Source organism: Nipponia nippon, unplaced genomic scaffold (assembly GCF_047370975.1).
Source record: "Nipponia nippon isolate SJK-2023a ecotype South Korea unplaced genomic scaffold, ASM4737097v1 scaffold_1, whole genome shotgun sequence".
NCBI classification, from domain to species: Eukaryota; Metazoa; Chordata; class Aves; order Pelecaniformes; family Threskiornithidae; genus Nipponia; species Nipponia nippon.
In genome coordinates, this window is record NW_028262290.1 from 43,539,138 (window position 1) to 43,552,601 (window position 13,464).

The window sequence follows — 13,464 nt, forward strand, 5'->3', positions numbered from 1 at the left end:
TCTTTTTCCAGCACTCATTTTGTGGGGAAAAGCTTTCTTTCAAAATTCTTGGGAAACGTTGGGCATTTAAATTAAAAACAAATCAACGCAAAGCAAGAGCAAATGTTAGTTTAATTTTTAAATGTGTTCTCTCTACAACTGATGGAGAACAGGCTTCCCTGTTGAGGAACTCAGAGTGGTTAAGGTATGCTTTTGCACTGAATTGGACTTTTTCTTCCTGATAGAAAAAGGCAAGGAAGGTGAGTTAATCCAGGCTAAAATCAGTTTAGGGTTCTTCGAGAACAACTGTTTTAATTCAAAATGTTGAAAAAAAATTTGAAAGAAGTCATCAGGCTTGATTTGTTCGTGTAACAAATGTAACCTACTTGACAAAACTTCTCTCTTTTGGGAGGCAGAACAATCTTTGACCTTCTTCCAGGAATATATTGGAAGCAGGGAAGAAGGGAGAGTTTTTCTCTTCCTCTAAATACCATGTGAATTATTAGTAAGGTGAAAGATCAGTCTACATGTCTGGTACTCGTGTTACTTCTAAGTGTTCCTGTATGGCAATTAATTTATTAGTTGATTTACTGATGCTTTGTGTTTTGGGATCTGTATTTTGAGTAGCAGAGAAAATAAATCTGTTGGTAGCACACTGCCAAACTGATCTATTTTGTTACCTTAACCTAAAGAGCTACTTTAAATGAGCTGCCTGCTACTTCAGACAGGTATCCAGCCACAGCTGGGTGCTTTTTGGGTCCAAAAGAAAGAGCTCCTGCAGGCTGTGAAAGACTCCAGACTGTGTCCTTGACACCTGTGGTGAGTTGACGTTGTTGACTTGAGTAGCTCCAAAACCTCCAAGCTAAAGCTCATTTGAGAGCTGAGCTGTTTGCACCAGGGAAGACCCAAGCAGGGGAACTATCAGATCAATATGGTACAAGGGTAAAATAAACTTCATTGGCATGTGGCTTTATAATGGAAGAAGTCTCTGCCCTCTGTGTGATACGGAGCTTATTCCAAGCAAATCAGCTTGCATTTAAACAAACAGCAAAGGATTTACCTGCCGTCTCCTGCATATGCCTTCCCTCTTATACTGCTATAATGTGATGCATGGCCACATTCCCTGGCAGCTGGGGCCCTGTTTGAGCAAAACATGTAAAACCATCAGGGCTGCATTACAGCATCTCGCATTTGGTGAATCTGATCTAAAAGCATAACTTAGCTTGATTTTTAGAGCAAGAAATTTGAAATTAAAGATGGCTTATTGATTCCCTGTTGTTTTCTCGGCCAGGTTAATCTGATATGAAGCAGAATTCTCCCCCAGGGCTGATTTTAATTTGGGTCAGAGTAGCTACAACTTCAGGATGTCATTGCAGTGTCTATTCAATAGATAGGGATAAGGGAAATCTGGCAGTGTCTCAGTACACCTCAAGCTGCTGGCTTGGTACAGAAGTGGTGTACAAAATTAGCTTTGCACCATCCAGGGAATTTTCCTGGGACCTAGTCTTCCAAAATGATACCTCATCTTCATGAGAGAAACCAATATAAATGAGTGTAGCATGGAACTGGATCTGACAAACCCTGGCTTGAACAGCTGCTCCAGGTAACAGGCAATGAAGAATCACAGCAAGAGACTTCTGAATTTCATCTCCCCTCTTTGCTTTGCCTACCCCAACTTGTACATCTGATTCTTCATGAATTATGGCAGTTGATATCTAGTGGTCTGGGACAGGCATGGCAGAAAAAGCTGCTGTTTGTTGAAACCCAGTCCTACCAGCTGCAGAACTGCTGTTCTCGTGATAATTCGGAATGTGAAAAGACAGATAGGTTCTGGTATAAAAATCTCAGGGCTGGAAAATCTCAGTACTCTGGAAACAGAGGTTAACTGTCTGTAAGGTTGCAATGCCCAGCTTCCCTTTAAACTGGCAAGCTTGAGTGGAAAATTTAATAAACACCTTGAATCCTGACCAGAATTAGACATTTTTGTAGGTATCAATATGAATAATAGCCTTCTGTATTCTTTGAGAATGATGAAATATAAAAATGTCTGCTTAGAATGAACTGTAAAATAAACCAGCCACATCTCTTGGGTCCTCTCCAGGTTTATGAGATACACATTCCTCTGCCCAGTCTGGAAACTCACTTATCCAAATAACCAACATTTCAAAATTAATGGTGGGCTTTCTGAAAAATATTTTTGTGAATTTTCTCTGAAGTTATGTGAGTCAGTTACTCATTTTATTCATCTTACTGGTATAACTACTTCTCCAAAATACAAGCGCATACCCCTGACAAGTGCACACCCCTGATGTATTTATTGTCACATGTGAAATGTTCCCTGCTTGGCCCTGGAAAGCTGCAGTCCTGCTTCTGGTTTGTTCCCAACTGCAATGCTGTAGAGATGGTTGTTGCGGCTATGGGCCACTGTGCTAAAAGGACTTGGCCCCAAGGACAAGTGGCATGGCACAGCTATACTTTTTTTTCAGTAATCTATGCAAAGTACCAACAGCTGATTGATTGATTGATTTTTAAATCTTAAAAGGGTTGATAGTACCCTTGAGATCTGTAGCATCAACATAATTCACAGTATTAGCCCTAAATTAAATTAAACAGAGGTTTTTCATTGTGCTTAAGGCATCTGAGTTTCAAAGGAATTTAAGCACCAAACTCCCTTTGAAAATCCTCAAGTTATCTGATGATAGAATTTTATCTAGATTTGGTTTTTGGATGCTAAATTTAGGCATGGCTTAGGATGTTAACAGTAAGATCTGTCCTCTGTTACACATAACCCTATAGCAAGAGATTTCATGCATTGCATCAATTTTCATTTATGTCTTGAAAAGTTTACCAACTTATCAGTTACTGGGATTTGGGATGGTTTGCATTGATGAGATTGACAGCAGTCAGAAGACGGATGTATTATGTACAATAATTTTGGTTAGGCAGGGTAGGGCTCTGCTTAAAGGGTCAGGCTAGAGGGATGTGATTTATTGAGAATTTAATGTCTTACTCTAAATATGGTGTTATTAAAACTTTTCCTTTTTATTTGAAAGACATGGAGATAATTCTTTGTAGTAATATTGCATCTTGATGAAAAGTTAGACTTGTTCAAGTTTTCTCTTATCTTTCTGTCAAAGGTTCTTATTCTCTTTGTACACACAGGTTTCCCCTTAACTGAAACCTTTATTTCCTGTACAAATCATGCCCTTGTAACTTTTAGTAATGATCATATGAATGAAGGAGTTTTACTTTACCATTAGCTTCATGAAAAAATAACCTGGTCTTAATGTCAAGATTACATGAGGGTTAAGTGGATAAGTGGATGAAGGAAAATGACATAGTACCACATCAATAAAGGAAGTTCTTACATCCTTGGAACTGTGTGTTGCTGAACAGGGGGTGAAGCCGTGAGAAGGAGTTGTACCTGGGCAGGAACTGCAAAGCTTATAATTGGCAACTGAATAGTGACCTTCCTACACAGGATATTTTGGAATGGAGAGGAAACTGTAATTTGAGACATGAGTATTGACTTCTGACAATATTCACTCCAAGAGGAGACAGTGGAGATAGTCAGGGACACAAAAATTGGAAATAAGATTTTGTGTTTGGAAAAAAGGGGGGTGTTTATACCCACCAAAAAGAAACATGAGCGAGAGCTGGGTGTTTCAAATCCTGCTTCTGTCTATAACCTAAATCTGGAAGACATCCTGCCTTATATTTCCAAGTGGAAAGGTTGCCACCACTAGCCCGTCCCCACCAGCTCTCTGCCTAGCATTCAGGTCGGGGGAGCTCAGCCTGGGAAGTGTTGGGAGCTTCGCTCTGTGACACAGGGCTGTGAAAGCTGTATAGGAGCGGCATGCCTTACATTTTGGTCTTGCCTTGTTCAAAGTCCTGATCATGGGCAAAGAGGAAGCACATCTATGTAAAAGTAAGACAAGAATTATTTTTTTAAGTATAACTGGAATCTTAAGAACCTAATTGCTAGTCCAGATCTAGTTGTTACAGACAAAGAAATAATTATAATGCAGTTAAAACTGTAACACACACACACTTAGTTTCTACCCCTTTTCCTGGGGTTATGCTCATCCTTCCCCTGCTCTGCTGGGTCCAAATGTCAGTGGCTTCACTCGGGGGTTTGGTGTGTGGAAAGGTGTTACAGCATGTGGCTAGCATCTGGAGTCGTTCGCCGGGAGGAATATGGTGGTTACGTTGCCAATTTCCTCTACCATGATCCACTTGGGGTCATTTGTATACATATAACACTCTTTTACACCTCACTCCACTGGTCTCCAGTTTCATGTTACTTTTGAATTTACTATAAATGGTAACTGTTATGCATCTTATATACTATTTCTTTGTTCTTTTTCAGCCCCAACACCAGTGTTGCCTGGCTCCAGGTCTGCATTTTTTTTAACTGACCATTCGGGAGCTGTGCACCGCTGTGAGATCTGCAGTTCCAAGTGCCGGCCTCATCTCTTACCATCCCATGCCTGTACTCCTTCTGCATCCCCGCTTCTCAGGGTATCTGCTCTCGCACCAGACCTGTATTTCTCTACACTATAGCATTGTGTTAAAGCTATCAATATCTCATTCTAATTTTCCCTGAACAGGCTGACCAGCTGAGTCTTATTTTACTAAGACTTTTTAAATTATTGCCTATTTTGCACATCTGTTTCAAACTGTTAATCTGACAGGGACGTTGCTGCCCCAGTTTGTCTGCTGGGCAGGAGGAGATTCTGCCTACCAGATTCACAAATAGGTGTGGGAGAGAGATGAGTCAGTCAGGCAGTTGCCATATTTCACATCTGGCTTATTAACACCAGCTTCAGTTGATGGGGCTTGTATTTGATAACTAGGGAAACACCCTGCAGCTGTACACCAGCCACAGGAGCCACTCAGCTACCTGCGCTGCAGCTGCACAGGACTGGTGAGGAGCTAAATAAGGAGCTAAACTCACAGATTGCTGGTGTTTATCTGGAGGCATCCCTATTCCAAATCCCTCCCTCCTTGAGCAAAGTGAAGTTTGAGAACGCTGTCTTCGAGTTGCAGGTTTTTATTTAGGTGTTATTTTCTGGATTGTCTGAGTGACTCTCAATTATGCGTATATATATATATGTATGTATGTATACATGCACGCACACGTATGTATGTAAAATCTCTCTTATTTGCTTAATATTAAGTGAACATCAATCTGGAAAACAGAGACTTTCACCAAAAGTTATACTGGCAATTACTAAATTTTCAAAGACACTCAGAGTGTCTAAGAATAATACTGGAAAGCACCAAAACAGAGTTGGCACTTTCATCCTACAGACGTTGATAGGGGTTGAATATCATGTCTGTGCACATGCCTTTTAAAGACCATGAATAAACACCAGAGCTTCTAAATCCTCATTGCAGTTGGGTGATTCCCACTGACCACCATGCGTCGTGCAGGCTTTGGCTGTGCTTCCCTACTTGCTGTCTTTATGGACAGTGGTCGTGGCCTGGGGGATTTTGTCACTGACAGCATTCAAATTAATTTTCTCTTGTATGTGCTAAAGATAACTGACATGTTGGGAGATCTCAGTGTGATCTGAAATCCCAAGCAAGTTATTTGTAAGGGCTGCAGCACACACAGTGGGAACAAACAATTGGGTAGAGGCTCTAAAACTGCTTTTAGAAACTGTTAAAATTCAAAATTCTTCCCACAGTTTTTATTAAGTGGTATTTCAAGGGGGTTATAATCATAGTTCTGATGTCTGTTGCTGAGATTAGCAGTAATCTTTCTTTCCTGTTTTCTGTATGACATACTAGTACAGTCCTCATAAAGTCTGTGTCACTGCAGGAATATCAAGTACTTAGAAATTATTTGCACTCTACGAGTAACTGAAGTATGTAATGGCCAGCTATTCATTTTTTAAATTGACAAGTGAGGTGGCACAGTATAAATAATTAATCTGGGGAGAGAACAATGTTTATCAAAGTTTCCTTTCCCTACTTACAAAACCATATTTTCCTCAGGAGAATACAACTCTGTTGGCAAGAGGCATACTGGATACTACACTGACTTGTGAAGACAGTCCCTATTCTCCAAGTTCAACTGTAGTGGATGTTTAAGCAGAACTAATTAATTTTGACTATCTGCTGAAGTCTTTATCTTCAGATTCTTTAGCTTGCTCATATCAGAAATGTATCAAGAATTATTCCAAGAATTATTTTACCATCAATATGTGGTTGTTGCCATACATTTAAAAACCCTTCTGTGAGACCTTAAATTTCAGGATAAAACTGTGTCACAGTAACCCTCTTCTTCCTTTTTTTTTTTTCCCCAACTCTGTCTGCAGTCCTCTAAAGAGGTTATTGAAATATACTTTTAAAAACTGTGATCATGCTCCTCCAACAGTGTAATGACAAGGGCTGATTAGAGGGAGCAACTCTCTGCAACCAGGTATGTTTTCATACAGCTCTTGTTTACTGGAGGAAGCTATTTTCCAGTTAGGCAAGGTGTAATAAGTAATAGTAAGCTAGTTGCTCTGATCCAATTTCCCTGATGATCACTCTGGCCATGCACTGGCTACGAGGCAGGTTTTCCTGTTTTCAAAGAAGAGCAAAATCCCTCACATGATGATACTCTTGGGGTTCAGGTGCACAGTCAAGCTAACCTGTTTTAATACATTTGAAACTCAGGTGTCTAAGGAAAGTTAGATGCCCAGCCTCTCTTGGTAGCTAATGGAAAGATTCCTCTACCTGTTATTTTAGGGGGACATAATTATTGAATCCTTAAAACTTAGATAATATTTTGATGTTGTAAGATACTCAAGATACTTCTATCTGTTATTTTAGGGAGGCATAATTATTGAATCATTAAAGCTTAAGGAAACAATATTGTGATGTTTTAAGGGAAAGGTTATAGATGTCCTGATAAAATGCAAATATGAAAAGAAACCAAGTATGTGCGTACACATGTGACTGAATTTGAATGCAAGATCTAATTTAATTTCAGATACCACCAACACTAACATCTTGCTGCAAATTATGGCTTTTCTGTATTTAAACCTTATGGTAGCATATGTTACTTATACACTTTTAAAATACAGCACAGTCTGTTGGGAAAGCCTCTACTTTTGGGATGTCTGTTGTGTTCAAGCTGTAGTGGAAAAATCAGTCCTTGCAATGACCAGGTGAAATAATAATAATAATAATAATAATAATAATAATAATAATAATAATAATAATAATAATAATAATAATAGTTGTTGTTGTTGTTGTTATTGTTATTGTTGTTATCATCATCATCACACAGTAATTGTGTGAGAGCTCCTGTTTCAATCAACACTTTTTATCAGTTCAGCTCCTGAACACTTCGCAGAAAGGCCTGTATCCCAGTCCCATCTATAAACTTGGGAAACTGAAGCAAAATGTGGGGGAAGTGAGTTATGCAAGGCCACTAAGCTGGCAATTAAAAGGAGGATTCATACAAACAATAACTGCATCAGCTAAGTGTGATTGCCTTGAGTCCTGTTCTGGTGTACAAAGCTATTCAGGGTAGTGCTGAATAGCTGTGAATATGAGCTGCCAGCCAGTGTCTGCATAGCATGGTAATGCACCGCATTGTATCCTCTGCCTAGTATCTTGTCAACCTTGCAGGTGCAGAATTACAGAAAGGTGTTTTAAAATATACATTTTCTGATGTTTATATGTAAATTTGAGAGGATCAGCAAAAGATATCTGAAATACACTTGAGAATTAAACTGTCTCTTCAGTTCAATTCAAAGCACTACATAGTGCAATAAATGTTTGGGACTGTGAAAGCAGTGGTGCACGGCAGTTGCTTTTCCTCTGAGCAGGAAAGTACGGTTTCATTGCCCCTGCAAACCTCGGGCCAATCATCCTGGTTGCTCCTGGGGAGCTCAGCCCCTGCTTTCTGCCCACCCATCTGCTTGTAGAGGTAAGTGTCTTGGCAGAACCCGCCTAACTCTGTGGGCTGGGACCAAGACTTATCCTAAAGACAGAAACCTCTCACTGCCTGTAGTTTAAATGGGGCAGACATGCAGCTCCTGCCTTTCCTAGGCAGGTGAAGAAGAGCTCTTCACCCTACAGCCATTTTAAGGCAGTAGTGAAGACATGATCCCGAGAGTGATGTTGTCCCTACACATAGTGAATCCCTTGTCCCTCGCGCACAGGGAGCGTGTGTGCAATGCGGGTGTCTCAGCAGGAGCAGCAGTGTGCGGCAGGGTCGGAGCGGCTGGCTGGCCACAGCGGCATTTTTGGGTCTTCCTCCTACCCATCCGTCTTTGCTCAGCCTTGCTGCCTGCCCAGGCTCTCCCAGCCTGGGAGGTCCCTATTAGTTCAGGAGTTACTCATCACAAAAATAATTGATGAGGTTTGTGAGAGCATGACAGCAGAATTTTTTTCATCATAAAAAATGTACTTTCTAACAAGATTCAAGGTTCTTCATTATGGAGTCTGGAGTCTGTTTCTTCAGTTTTCCTTTTCTTTGGTTGTTTTTTTTTTTTTTTCCTCCCCCTTCCAAATTATATTATGTTTAGATAATTCTCTTACAGGATAGAAAGAAGAACAGATTTTCCATTTCTTCAAATTAAAACGTAAACTTTCCTTTGTAATGTAGATTTTGTAGTAGTCTTCCATGAACATTCATGCTTACACAGATACTGACTCTTATCTCTGTGTGTTTGCATCCTTACTGTAAAGGTGGTACAGCTCCATGGAAAAGGGTGATACTTAATATTAGAGGGGGTAGTCTCCCTTCAGCTCTTCCCCTTAGACTAATAACCTAGAGTCATTTAAATGACAGCACTGAGTCCATGCTTTTTAGCTGATCAAATGTGTGACATGGAGGATGCTTCTGTGAAACTGTTGAAGCAAGACTAGATATAGCTTGTCTGTTTGTAGCGTCAGATAAGTAGCTGTAAGGAACAGTTGTTTTATATTCTCTTTTATATACATTTATTAGAAATAAATATTCCATGTACAGAAAAAAGAAATAAAACGCATTGAACAAATTATTTGCTTAATTATACTTAATATGTCATTAACATGCTTTCTGGGCCAAAGCTTTAGCTAGATCTTCTGTACAACTTTATTTCAGTCACTGAAAATCTTCATCCACCAATAATTACATCCCCAGCATTTGCATTTGAAGGACAGTCTAGATAAAACTGATGCATGCAACTAAAAAGGGTCACTGAAGGTCACTTGTCTGCCATTAGTATTCAGATGCTAGCATTTTCAAGATAAAAAACTTATTGCATAATGGTAACAGGCACATACTCTATACTTTATGATGTATATTTATGATTGCTTTTCTTATTGACCTAAATTTGCAAGCAAAGGTTGTACTAAGGGAAAATGTCCTAATGCCTAATGTCACAGCAGTGACCAGGTGACAGAAAGGGAACATGCTATTTTTGAAACAAAGAAGCAGCAGAATTATCTGCAGGGTGTTAATATTGAATAGGTAGATCATCAAATCCTTCCTAATAGACGCAGAATCCTTCCCAGTGAGAGGAGGCTTCAGGAAGATCTAAGTGCAAACAGTCTCGCTGGAGCTTAATCATTCAACAGGTCAAAGAAGATTAAAGCAGATGCTGAATATAAAAAGGAAAATAATCTCCTTTCCTCCGTGCAACATCTGCTCCTTTTTTGCCAGAGGCAGATACTCTGCTGCTTCCGACAGCTAATAAAATTAGCTAAATCAATTGAAAAAGCTCACTGCTATTTTTTCAAATATATGTATTTTATAAAATTAAAACCGTATGTGAGTGACATGCTGAGAATGAATTTCTGAGCACATATTTATCTGGAGGCTCAGATTTAAAAATTCCTGTATAAAAACTTGTTTGCAAAGACGAATGAGGGGGATCAGCAGAAAAGCAGGTGGATAAGGAGAAGAACAGATAATACATAACAGTTTAAAGGAAAAATGCCTGATGAACTAAGCTCACTGAATTAACTGTTTGTAGTGAGGAGTCCATGAAATAGTGGTGTTGCCCTCCCTTTGGCATTTATACTCATTTGCGTATAAATACTTTTTTCTCACTTTTTACAGGACGGCATGTAGAAATGTGTGTTTATGCATCTCTTCCAACATCAAAGTTGATTGAAATTGCCCAAATGGTTTCCCTAGTTATTACAAAGGACTGACCCAATGCAAGGCTCAGGAATGTGTTTCTAAGAAACTCAGTCTTTCTCTGGCCAAGAAAACTTCACCAGTTCCAGGTTATAAAACCTGGAGGGGGTTTGTACATTCACTATACCAAAGATTTAGCATTTGTACAGTATTTCTAAACTGGAAACCTCTAGAAAAAGCTTTAAATGGAAGGTTGCTATAGTTTTCCTTATTCATAGCACTGGAAGTGAAGGAAAGTGAAGGAATGGGTTGAACTGGGACAACAGGGAATTCAGTCACAGGACACGGGATTACAGAGAAACTCTTTGAAATATACAGCAACTCTGAATGCTGATCCAATGCATCTTTCTGCAAAAAAGTTTTTAGATATATCTCTCTCTATATAAATATAAAAAACCATTAAATATATAGAATAAGCATTGATTATTAATTATTATCTTATGTAAATATATATTATGTATATTATATCAAAATGATCTCCCACTCTGTGTGTGTGTGTGTGTATACATATGTATTTTTACAGAAATATATAAAAGTGTAATTGAGGAATAAACCCCCCAATTTGTACAGATTGAAGACATTTGGGAGGTAAAGGAGGAAAACTAATAATATTCTTTCTGGAAAAGAAAGATAAGACTCAATAAAAGCAAGGACACAAGCTAATAACAAAAATACTTCTGTTTATTGCTCACTAACCTCCTGGGTCTATTGCACTCAGAGATACAATATTTCTAGGGAAACAGCAGCGTTTTCCATTTCAACCTTATCAGTGTTGTAGCATGTCAGGACAGAAAGCTGACCCTTTCCTTTTCTTTTCTTTTTTTCCCCCTCTCTGAAAACACGGTAACTGTATTAAAATAACATTAAACAGAGCTATAGCTATATTTGTCCCTTAAAGTATCAGTTTTATTCATGAGAAATGTGTCCTTTCCTTCAGAACGGTTCCTCTGAAAAGCATGAACCACTTCTGTGCTAAAGTATTGATTTGCTATATTTGATCCCATCAGAGAAAGAAAACTCTGTTTTGGGAAAATGACTGTCCCTGTTCATGAAGTCCTGTTACACAATTCCTTCCTTTATTACTTTTAATTTCTTTCCCAGCAGTTTCCAGTTCTCAGTGAGATAGGATAGTAGGATGGCTAGACACTGGACACTCTCCTTTTGAAGGGTATAATAACTGAGCTGTGGAGACACTGACTCTTTTCACAATTTTTTTTTCCTGTTGTGTCTAATAATGGACTATCTTACTGGTTTTTGTTATTAACCTGAAAACAGAGAGGTGCATGTACAGCTGGCCAGACTGTGAATTAATCCGTGGTTAGCAACACCTCTCTTAGTGCCACTTTCCATTGCACACGGCCTTTGTATACTCTTGTTCAAGATGGGAAGGAACAGATTTGTGCTGAAATGTGGAAAAAAAATGCACATCATGAACTTCCTCCGGAAGATGATTGCTGTTTGAGAAGCTGGTCTGTGTGGAGGAGTCTACACAGCCTTCCCTTGAAACCCTGAGCCTGCCAGACAGCTACAAGACTAACTGGTGAGCTGTAAGGAATTGATACATCTGACATCTACTAGTTGCACACTAGGCTTTTGTGTTTGATCGGTGTAGCTCATACCCAGCATGTCTAAAAGCTGGGTCCGACAGTGTGGTAAATCATAAAATCATAGAATGCTTTGGGATGGAAGGGACCTTTAAAGGTCATCTCTAGTCCATCCCCCCTGCAATTGGCAGGGACATCTACAACTAGATCAGGTTGCTCAGAGCCCCATCTAGCCTGTCCTTGAACGTTTCCAAGAATGGGGCATCCACCACCTCTCTGGGCAACCTGTTCCAGTGTTTCACTACCCTCATTGTAAAAAGTTTCTTCCTTATATCTAGTCTGAATCTACCCTCTTTTAGTTTAAAACCATTACCCCTTGTCCTACCACTACTGGCCCTGCTAAAAAGTTTGTCCCCATCTTTCTTATAAGTCCCCTTTAAGTATTGAAAGGCCACAATAAGGTCTCCCCGCAGCCTTATCTTCTGCAGACTGAACAACCCCAGCTCTTTCAGCCTTTCCTCACAGGAGAGGTGTTCCAGCCCTCTGATCATTTTTGTGGCGCTCCTCTGGACCCACTCCAACAGGTCCATGTCCTTCCTATGCTGAGGACTCCAGAGCTGGACACAGTACTCCAGGTGGGGTCTCACCAGAGAAGAGCAGAGGGGCAGAATCACCTCGCTCGACCTGCTGACCACGCTGCTTTTGATGCAGCCCAGGATACAATTAGCTTTCTGGGCAGCGAGAGCACATTGCCAGGTCATGTCCAGCTTTTCATCCACCAGCACCCCCAATTCCTTCTCCGCAGGGCTGCTCTCAATCTCTTTATCCCCCTGCCTGTATTGATACCAGGGATTGCCCCGACCCAGGTGCAGGACCTTGCACTTGTCCTTGTTGAACCTCATGAGGTTCACATAGGCCCATTTCTCCAGCTTGTCCAGGTCCCTCTGGATGGCATCCTGTCCCTCAGGCATGTCAACTGCACCACTCAGCTTGGTGTCATCTGCAAACTTGCTGAGGGTGCACTCGATCCCGCCATGTCATTGATGAAGATATTGAACAGCATTGGCCCCAGTACGGACCCCTGAGGGACACCACTTGTCACTGTTCTCCATCTGGACATTGAGCCATTGGCCACTACCCTCTGGATGCGACCATCCAGCCAATTCCTTATCCACCAAACAGTCCACCCATCAAATCCATATCCTTCCAATTTAGAGAGAACGATGTTGTGGGGGACTGTGTCAAAGGCCTTACAGAAGTCCAGATAGATGACATCTGTAGCTCTTCCCTTGTCCACTGATGTAGTCACTCCATCATAGAAGTCCACTAAGTTGGTCAGGCAGGACTTGCCCTTGGTGAAGCCATGCTGGCTGTCCCGAATCACCTCCCTGTCCTTCATGTGCCTTAGCATAGCGTCTAGGAGGATCTGTTCCATGATCTTCCCAGGCACAGAGGTGAGGCTGACAGGTCGGTAGTTCCCAGGGTCCTCCTTTTTACGCTTTTTAAAAAAGATTGCACTATTTCCCTTTTTCCAGTCCCCAGGGACTTCATCTGACTGCCATGACTTTTCAAATATCATGGAGAGTGGCTTAGCCACTACATCAGCCAATTCCCTCAGGACTCTGGGATGCATGTCATTGGGACCCATAGACTTACGTATGATGTTCAGGCTCCTAAGGTGGTCGCGAACCTGATCTTCCCTTACAGTGGGAGGACCTCTGCCCCCCTGATCCCCATCAAATGGCCCATTGACTTGGAAGGTGTGAGGAGAGAGGTTGCCAGTGAAGACTGAGGCAGAGAAGGTCTTGA